The sequence below is a fragment of the Lathyrus oleraceus genome, chromosome 4 (genome assembly GCF_024323335.1).
Source record: "Lathyrus oleraceus cultivar Zhongwan6 chromosome 4, CAAS_Psat_ZW6_1.0, whole genome shotgun sequence".
NCBI lineage: Eukaryota > Viridiplantae > Streptophyta > Magnoliopsida > Fabales > Fabaceae > Lathyrus > Lathyrus oleraceus.
In genome coordinates, this window is record NC_066582.1 from 477,623,375 (window position 1) to 477,633,950 (window position 10,576).

A 10,576-nucleotide genomic window follows, 5' to 3' on the forward strand; every position below is an offset into this window, starting at 1 on the left:
CCTAGTACGGTTGGATATTTTCTTAAGATATGCATGAGTTTTTCTGTTTCGAGTCTTCCTAGGTCAGCATTAACTATCACTGGTCGTTCAAGTTCTAAGTCTAGGAATTCATATCTCAGATTTTTGGGAAGTGTTTTCAGGTCTAGGGTTGGTTTCTTAAGGCATTGCGTAGGGTCCGGTGTTATTGCTAAACATTGGTTAAGTTTGTCTTCTACAAGATAGTCAGATGATTTGTCTTTTTCCTTTTCTTTTATGCATTCATCGATGATATCCATGAAGTAACATGTATCTTCTATTGCAGGTGCTTTCAAAAATTGGGAAAGAATGAACTCAATTTTCTCTTCTCCTACTTCGAAAGTGAGTCGTCCTCGTTTTACGTCTATGATTGCACCGGCATTGCTAAGAACGGTCTTCCCAGTATAATGGGTGTAACTTCGTCTTCTCTAATATCCATAATTATAAAATCGATTGGAATGTAGAATTGACCTATGCGCACTGGAACGTTTTCAAGAATTCCTACAGGATATCTGACGGAACGATCTGCTAGTTGCACAGACATTTTAGTTGGTCTTAATTCTCCCATTTCCAGTCTCTTGCATATGGATAAAGGCATAACACTAATACCGGCTCCTAAATCGCATAAGGCTTTGTCAATGACAAATTTTCCTATGTGACAGGGTATAGAGAAACTACCTGGGTCTTTAAGTTTAGGAGGCATATTCTGGATTATAGCGCTACATTCAGCGGTGAGTGTAACGGTTTCGCTATCTTCAAGTTTCCTTTTATTAGAAAGAATTTCTTTCAAGAACTTAGCATATGAGGGCATCTGCGTAATAGCTTCTGTAAACGGAATTGTAACGTTTAATTGTTTTAGTAGGTCAAAAAAATTTTTGAATTGGCCCGCATCTTTGGTTTTAATAAGCCTTTGAGGGTAAGGGATAGGTGGTTTATAAGGTGGTGGAGGTACATAAGGTTCCTTCTTTTCTACGGTTTCCTTATTACTCTCTTCCTTTTCCTTAGGTTTATTTTCTTCCTCAGTTGACTTTTTAGAGTTTTGGTTTTCTATCCTTGGATCAGACGGTCCTTCCACTTCCGTTCCACTTCTCAGTATAATTGCGTGAGCGTGGCTTCTCGGGTTAGGTTGGGGTTGGCCAGGAAATGTACCAGTTGGGGCAGCAATATGCGCTTGTTGTTGAGCTACTTGTGATATTTGTGTTTCCAGCATTTTGTTATGGGTAGCCAGGGCATCTACTTTACTTGCTAGTTGTTTAATTTGTTCGCCAGTTTGTACATTCTGGTTTAAGAAATCTTTATTGGTTTGCTGTTGAGAGGCTATAAAGTTTTCCATCATAATTTCCAAGTTGGATTTCCTAGGGGCGTTATTGTTAGGTGTAGATGGGATCGGCTTCTGATATCCCGGAGGTATAGCTGGGGCTTGATTTGGAGATTGTCCAGGTGCGTATAAAGCATTATTACTCTTATATGAAAAATTGGGATGATTCTTCCAATTTGAGTTATAGGTGTGCGAGTAGGGGCTTCCTTGAGCATAGTTTACTTGCTCTGCTTGGATTCCTGTTAGGAGTTGACAATCTGCAGGAGTGTGTCCTTGGATTCCACAGACTTCGCAATTCTGAGTTATGGCAACCACGGTGGCTGGAGGTGATACATTTAAACTTTCAATTTTCTAGACCAGAGCATCCACTTTTGCATTAACATGATCAAGGTTACTTATCTCGTACATGCCAGTTTTCGTTTGAGGTTTTTCCACCATTGTTCGTTCGCTTCCCCACTGATAGTGGTTTTGAGCCATGCTTTCGATAAGTTGGTAAGCGTCAGCATATGGTTTGTTCATTAGTGCACCACCTGCGGCGACATCTATTGTTAACCTCGTGTTGTACAAGAGACCATTATAGAAGGTATGAATTACTAACCAGTCCTCTAAACCATGGTGTGGACAAAGTCTCATCATGTCTTTGTATCTTTCCCATGCTTCGAAAAGAGACTCGTTATCTTTCTGTTTAAATCCATTTATCTGGGCTCTTAACATAGCTGTTTTGCTTGGCGGAAAATATCGGGCAAGAAAGACTTTCTTCAACTCGTTCCATGTGGTGACTGAGTTGGAAGGAAGAGACTGGAGCCATCTTCTAGCGCTATCTCTTAACGAGAAAGGAAAAAGACGAAGTCGAATTGCCTCTGAAGTGACACCATTAGCTTTAAAAGTATCAGCGTATTGAACAAATACGGATAAATGAAGGTTTGGATCCTCGGTAGGATTTCTAGAGAATTGGTTTTGTTGCACTGCCTGCAACAGTGAAGGTTTAAGTTCAAAGTTGTTTGCTTCGATTGCGGGTGGAGCAATACTCGAATGCGGCTCATCTTGCGATGGAGCGGCGTAATCTCGAAGAGCACGAGCTGGTTCTGCCATCTCGGGTATCGAAGAAAAAAGATTTTTGAAATCAGGAAGTTCGCTAGGAGGGAGATTGTTTGCAGCACGATATTCCTGAATTCGTCGTAAGACTCGGAGATATAGTTCGATATCGTTGATTCGTAAATAGAACGGTTCGCCTTGTGAGCGAGTGTGTGGCATACAAATCAACGAAAGAAAGAAAAGAAAAAGAAAAGCCTTAGTCTCTACAGCGTAACAGAAGAGTTACGATATCGACTAAATAAAAGTCCCCGGCAACGGCGCCAAAAACTTGATCGCGACTTTATGAGTCGGATTTAGGGTACAAACTGCAAGTGCACAGTTCTATCGCGTAGTTTTAAAAGATATCGATCCTACAGGGACTTATGAATCGATATACCGTTTTCTAAGGTTACTTCGTAAAGCTAAGGCGGATAATACTTTGATTGTTCGGGGGAAAAGCTAAAACTAAAATAAGATCTAAATTAAATATCTAATAAGCGGATATCGGTATGTAGTTCGTCGTAATTAGGGAATCAATTCTTTGTTGGTTTCTTGGTTTTAAAATAAATCCTTTCAGTTGACACTATTGATTAAAAGTCTTATCTCAAACTCTCGCTCTGTTGAATAAACTATGATTTTATATTAACGTAGCTGTCACTTATTAGTTAAGTCAAAAACCACTCTTTGAAAACAATAGGATCCGTAGAAACTCTTTTTAAGAAAAGTACTAATCGTTTAAACACCCTTGTCTCAAACTCTCGCTCTATTGACTTAGATTATATAATTAAATTCAAATGCTTAACTCTCGTCCTCACATTCGACATTTAAAAATACTTTTTGAAAAAGATTAGAATTTAATTAACTCTATAAATTGCTTTCGCCCTGATTTAGAATTAATGTCCAATTTACACTGTCCAGTTAAAAACTCAAACTCTCGTTCTATTGATTTTAACTTCTTTATGTCTTTTACTTTCGTACAAAAACCTTGTTATTAAACCTGTAAATTGAGACCATGAAAAGAGTGATTTTAATTTTAAACTTAATTAAACCAACTTAGTTTTGATTCCTTCATTCCGCTTACTCTACATACCGACACCTAAATGAATTAGCCAGACATACTAAACAGATCTAAATAATCAGCATGCATAAATAATTTCATCTCAGGCAGATAACATAAATAAACAGTAAAACAAAGCATATATAAATTCAAACTATAATTAAAGAACCTGAGTAATTAAATAGCAGTCTTGAACACTCCACCACAGACCGGTTGGATTTGTTCTTGAATTCTTCAATCGGGCAGGAAAATAAAATTGGAGGAATAAAAATCTAGGGTCTAACGTAAGGTTAGATCTAGTGAAAGGTACACAATAGTTTCCGGTGTAGAAACTACTGTGCAAAAAATTAAGTAATTGCTGAAAAAGAAAAATAGAAATTGCAAAGGAAACAATATAAAAATCGTAAAAGTAATGCTGTAAAAATGTGCTTGTACTGCTGGAAGAGAAAAAATGCGAAAAAGAGAAAACAGCGAAGAAGCGTGGAACCTCTAGGGTTTTCCGTAAGGTTACTATTTATATTGGTCACTTGTTGTAACTGTTTCCAAAGGTATTTCGCGTCAAAGGTCTTCACGTGGCAAATGGTCAGGCGTGCAAATAGGCCTCAACGTCTCTGAAGCCAAAAATATAGGAGAATGGTGTGACGTCCGTCACACCATGTGTTACGCTCGTAACACAAGTGGGCAAAGCGTGACGCTCGTCACAGCCTTTGTGACGCTCGTCACAGGTGCAGCGCCTGTGCTTCTTGGGCTGGGCTTTGGCTTTTTGATATTTGCTTCTTTTCATTCCTTTTTTCACCTCCTTTTCTTCCTTTTTCACTTGTGCTTCAAATAGACTACCTGAGATAAATAGAAAGAAAATAACGAGTAATATCGAATAAAATGAAATAAATTGAAGTAAATAATAATATGATTTAATTAAATTGAGTCCTAGAATGTGATATAGTTTCATGTTATCATATGTAATCGTAATTGATGTGTTGTGATGAATGTGTATATGTACCAATTATGAGTCATGGTGATATGTGGGATGTTAAGACGGTATATAGATGGTCTTAATTGCATATGTGTTGGTATGTGTGCATTCATTCATAGCATGGTTGACTTCATTGTGGAAGTGGTTAAGCGGTGATCCTTCATTGGAAACAGACGTAGCAGACGTTAATCCTTAAGTGGGATTAGGCGTAGTATTTAAGCGGTGATCCTTCATTGGAAACAGACGTAGCAGACGTTAATCCTTAAATGGGATTAGGCGTAGTATTTAAGCGGTGATCCTTCATTGGAAACAGACGTAGCAGACGTTAATCCTTAATTGGGATTAGGCGTAGTATTTAAACGGTGATCCTTAATTGGAAATAGACGTAGGGCTTTGGTCTTGTCCGGATCGGAAGCGTGGCTTGGATTCTAGATATTGAATCGGAAAGTGGTGAAACTTTGAGTTCACATTGAGGTACCACATGCATGGAGTCACATTGTCTTGCATTGAGTCGTCTATAGTTATGTGATCATTGAATGCATGTATTGATGTACGTTTGAAATATGTGAGATGATTGTTGATTAATATTATTGACGTGATGATACCAAGTGTGATGAATTCTTAAATTGTGTTTTAATTCATTGTGCCTTATTATGCTATTTCATAATGATTTTGAATTCTCGCCCTTTCTGTTTGAATGTTACCTTTACATGGGTATCGTGCAGATACTACAGAGTAGTATTGCTGGAGTAGGTGGACGGTAGCTTGCTCAAGAATAGCTGGAGAGTTTCCGTATTTAGTTTGAATTTAGGTAATGAGTCAATGCTCTGGTCATGTAACACTGGGTAGATTAGTGGTATTGAACTCATATCTTATTTTGATATGCTTTATGTCATTAATTGTTTTATTTTATTTGAAGTGATTATTGAGAGGTGATCATGGTATGGGACATGGATCATATTATGAAATACATGAGTATTCTTTATTTTCCGCTGCGAACACATATTGCTTGAATATTCATGATGAGTGAAATGTGTTATTTTGAATGATCAGGTGTATTGTTGGTTTTTGAAAGTTTTAAGTTTCGAAAACATCGATGTGACGCCCTTTTCTTTATATGCGTGCTTGTTTACTCTGATTATGTGCTAAATAATTTGGGGTAGAAAAAGGGGTGTTACATATACCATAACAAGCAATACCTGTCGAAACACCCATACCCAGGGAAGTTAAAGGTAATGTAGGCCAAAATGGCCATGAGGTAATAATGGTGCATAGAAACCAAGATGATGACCAAGTAGTTAGGAATGTCCAGCAAAACAATTTTGGGGGGCATAACAATGTAACTAATATGGTCAAATCGATTTTGGCCCATAATAGCCTCAATGTCAGTCTGCATAGGCCAAATTTTGTCTCTGCGTTATCTGATTATGTATTGCAGACTGAATTACCAAGGGGTTGGAAAATTCCCAAGTTCACTAAGTTTGCAGGGGATACTAATGAATCTACTGTCGAACATGTGGCAAGGTATTAGTTGAAGGCAGGAGACATATCCAATAACGAGAATTTGAAGATGAAATTCTTCTTGACTAAAGATGTTTTCACATAGTTTACCATCTTACCCTCATGTTCCATAGGTAGTTGGAACAACATGGAAAGAGTATTCCATGAACAATTTTACATGGTCCAGTCCAATATTAGCGTCAAAAAGTTATCTAGTGTGAGGCGAAAGTTGTCTGAATCAATAGACGACTACCATAACAGGTTTAGGATAATTAAGGCAAGGTGTTTCACATAAGTGTTTGAATGTTAATTGGTCAAATTAGCTACATGGGTATGGAAAATTCCATTAGGAAGAAGTTAGACACCCGATATTTAAGAGACATGGCCCAACTAGCTTACAAGGCTTGGCAAGTCGAACACATGAAAACTAAAAAGGCTAGGTCAAATAAATATCATAAAAAGGAAAAATAATCCTAAGTCGATGAAATAGACCAAATATTCGATGGTGATGGAACCAAAGAGAGTGAGGTTAATCTAGTATACTTAAAGTCAGGGCCACCTTACTTCTGCAAGTTGTTAAGACCTTCAAACGAGGATAATCTTGTCGAGCCTAACAAAAATGATAAGTATGTGTAACACCTCAAAATTTGCCCTCCTCTCTTGGGACTAGCTTGACATATTGCATTGCATTTCTTAGGTCATTAGTCATTAGCATGTTGCATATCATGTGGCTACATTGAGCAAGTCATCCTCCTAAGTCTTGGTCAGAAGATAAAGAGGTTAAGATGCAAGCTGAGGGTTTCATTGATTGAATTGATCATTAATCATTTGAGGGTTTGTGGTACAAATTAGGGTTTCTTGATTCTCAAGGGGGTTGAGCTTCATCTTGGTTGCAATGATACATCATCATCATCATGGTCTTGATATCATCCAAGAGATTGATCAGATACCTTGGGATTAGGGTTTTGACCACTAGTCAACCCTAATCATCTCCATTGGGCCAATCAGGGTTTTGGCGAGGAGATAGGGTTTTCAGTGGATATGGGGATCATCACATGGTTATGTTGAGCTTATGGAAGCTAGGGTTTCATCATTGAGCCATTTCATCAGGAGTTTGAAGCTCAACTTGATCAGTGCATAGCCAGATTCATCTATCAGTCAAAAAAGTCAACTGTGGTCAACTGTGCCTGAAATGATGGATTTGGAGGTGGGAGAGAGTTAGAGACACTTCATTCATGTCTGGACAAGTTTCATTTGGCATTTCAAACATCAAGAATGAAGAAAATAAAGTCAGATGGAAACTTTCCAAAAATAGAAAGTGACTTGTAATTGGAAATTGCCAAAAATGGAAAGTTTTTCTCCTCAAAATTACGTGTCCAAAAATGTTTCAAATGAAAATTTGTTCAACATGAAAGTTGTAGATCTTGCTCTCACCTTTCCAAAAAGTCCAAGAACATGAATTTCTCATGTGTGGTTGGCGAGTTATGATCAAATCATTTTCAGAAAAAGTTGAAGTTCAAGGTGCTATAACTTTTGAATGGAAAGGCCAAATTGGGTGATTATTTTTTGAGCAAACCACATTTGACATGAGCTTTCATGATGCATCATCACATTTCATTAAAAACCTTCACATAAAAAGGTCATTTTTCAAGTGAACCATTTAAAAATTGGTGGGAAAAATAGTGATTTTCAAAAATACAAGGCATTTGCATTTCAAACCTTTTCCAACACATCACAAACATCAAATATGACTTGCTTGAACTGCATTGGCACTGTTACATTGGCTGAATTAGAAAAGGACATTTTGGCTAAAACACATGAAAATTGCACTTTGCTAATTCACTTGGATTTGCCTAATCTTGATTAGCAAGTTGATTAGCACATGGTATAAAGCATTAATCATAACAGAAATTGCATAATCACAATTCACAATCTCAGATCTAACAGAAAACTCATCAAATTCTCTCAATTTTCTTCAAACTTTTTCACACTTTTTTTCATCATTTTCATTGAAATTCTTCACTCTTCGTGCTTGTTTTTGTGAGATTCATCATCTACAGGTACTTGTGAAGAACTGTTGAGCAAGATCTTGGCAAAAACATTGAGGAATTGGAACTGTTATCATCAAGCTCATCCATGGAATTTTGACGATTTTTGGAACTGGAACACGCTGGAGCTACAAGACCTACTCCATTCACTTCCTACATCATCAATCATCATCTGTTTCAGCATTTCAACCATTAAATCGCACGAATCCAACACTGCCATCTCCAAAAGGTTAGAATTCGATCTCAATAATTGTTGCAATTGTGATATGGCTTGTATAGATCTTAGATTGTAGAGCATCATGAACTTTGAATCGTTGAATTTCGTTGAGTATTGAATGAGATATTAGGAAGTGAAGTTTGATGTTCAAATGTTCTTTTGATCGATCCGAATTGGTTAGCATGAATTAAGTTTAATTAAGGCCGGATTCGTATTGTTCTTGGTGAGACCTTTCCAACGATATGTGGATTGTTGATTTTAGTGAACATTTGTTCTTGAATGTTTGAACGTATGAGCGCGCGAAGAACACGTTAAAAGTTTCCAGAAATCCGCTGTAGATCTTCATCGCTTGTGTTTCGCCTGGCTGGTAGTGTTCGTGTGCTACAGTAGCACGCGCTTTGTTTTTTAAAAATATATTACTGTAGCATTCGGTTCCGTGTAGCAGCATTTCTTCATTTTGGACCTTGGCAATTATTTCTCATTTCATGTACTATGTTTCACCATGTTTTTCATTCATTTTTTTTTATTTTTTTTCCATAATCAAAAATTCATAACTCCTTCAAAAATAATCCAAATTTGATGCAATTTTTTGTGCCATTCTCCTTGTGATGTGCTGGATTTTATGGTGATTTTTAATCAAATTGTGCACGTGTGGAAAAATTATTTGGCTAGGGATTGTTTGAATGTGTCCTTTGTGCACCATGCTCACTCTTTTGCTCATAAAATGATGATGCATCATTAGAAATTCATGAAATTCTTTGTGCTTGATATAGACTCATTCCTGGTGATTTTGGTATATGGTTTGATAATTTTGCATTTTTGGATTAGGAGATATGATGTGATCTTCATGAGTGTGACAATGTATGTCACACTATGCTTTGCTCATGTTCTTGATTTTAATTTCCATGCTTATGCTATGCCAATTGCTCTAATTTTTTGCATGTGATTACTTCTGTATGTCCAGGTTGAGCATGATTTTTTGTAGATTTTTTAGATTCATTTCCTATTTGATTAGGATTTTCTTTGCTGTTTAGTCATTTGTGAACTTTTGTGGAGTGTTCAACTTACATGACTTGTGAAATTCCCATGCCTTGTCACATGAAGCTGAAACTTTGTGGATTGATTCTTAACATGCTTAATTTCATTTTGGCTTTGGTGTGGTTCATTTATCTTATGCCATTTCTGTTTTACACTTGCCTAAAGTTGATACATGATTTGTGGCATTGGTTGAGCTTGTATTTGCATACCATGACTTCCTGATTTTAATTTCCTTACTTCCCATTATCCAAATGCCATGAAATTTGATATGCTGCTCATTGAATGTGTTCTGTTTAAGCTTGAATTTTCTGGGAATTTATTGAGCTATTTTGGTATTGGTTTGATTGTGATCATTCTGTTTGCTCCAATGTGATTCCAAAGTGCATAGTTTGACATGTTTTGTGTATGAAATGGATTTGGTGCATAGTTTTGATGTGAGACCAATTAGACCTTATTATGGAGTGATTAATATTGGTTTTGGTTAATTTTCACTTGCTGTTTTAAATTTTTCATCTCCTTTGGACCCTAGGCTTGTCCTAGTGGTCTTGTTTCTCATGTTTGAATGTGATTTTCAGGTTGAAGAAGCAAATGCTTTAAGGAGATTAATTCAAGTTGATTGAGTTTGGTTTATATGCTTGTTATGGACTAACTTGGTTTATTTTGTAGGATGCTTAGCTCACTTGCTTTGGACTTGTGCTTTGCACATGTGATTGATTGTGTTGATTGTTGGTTTTTATCTGTTTGTTTTGACTTTGTGACTGGTATACTGACTGTATTTGATTGATTTCAGGTACATTAGTTGCTAATAGTTCTTTGAGAACTTGCTTTGTGCTGCTGCTTGGTTGTATAAACCAATTGAGGTAGAATTTCTTTTCTCCATGTAGTCTGGAAGACCTGGCCTGTTACTTGGCCAGACAACTGTCTGAAGTCCTCCTTAAGAGGCAATGCCTGTGATTGTTTATATTTGTCCCCAAGCAGGAAAAGACCTTGATTAAGGCAATTGGCAGAACCCAAGGGATGTGCAATCCATCCCCTGCTATTCTTGTTGAGTCGTCCCTCTGCTCACACCACTGTGTTGCTGCATTGGGATATTAACCCAAGATCCATGTACAGTTGTACAGTTGAGTCAGAGTCATGAGTGTAGAAGGGTTCCCACTTTCTGAACCCACACTCCTTTGTTTGAAGCTCTCCCTTGCCAGGGATAAGAGCTGTGAGGCACACCCCTCACTCACCTTTCATCTGGCTTCACCCTGACTCTCAATGTCAGGGTTAAGAGCTAACACCACCCTGACACAGTTGTGTTGCTTTTGCAACTTAACCCTTGATTGAGCCCACA

At 37.3% G+C, this 10,576-nt stretch overlaps 1 non-coding gene across 1 annotated transcript; it reads left to right on the forward strand.

Annotated features, from left to right (window-relative positions):
- Window positions 1–1,940: 1,940 nt before the first annotated feature.
- Window positions 1,941–2,047, forward strand: LOC127077973 (small nucleolar RNA R71). The gene has a single exon (XR_007787730.1). It is a non-coding gene; the product is annotated as a small nucleolar RNA R71 (small nucleolar RNA).
- Window positions 2,048–10,576: the final 8,529 nt, after the last annotated feature.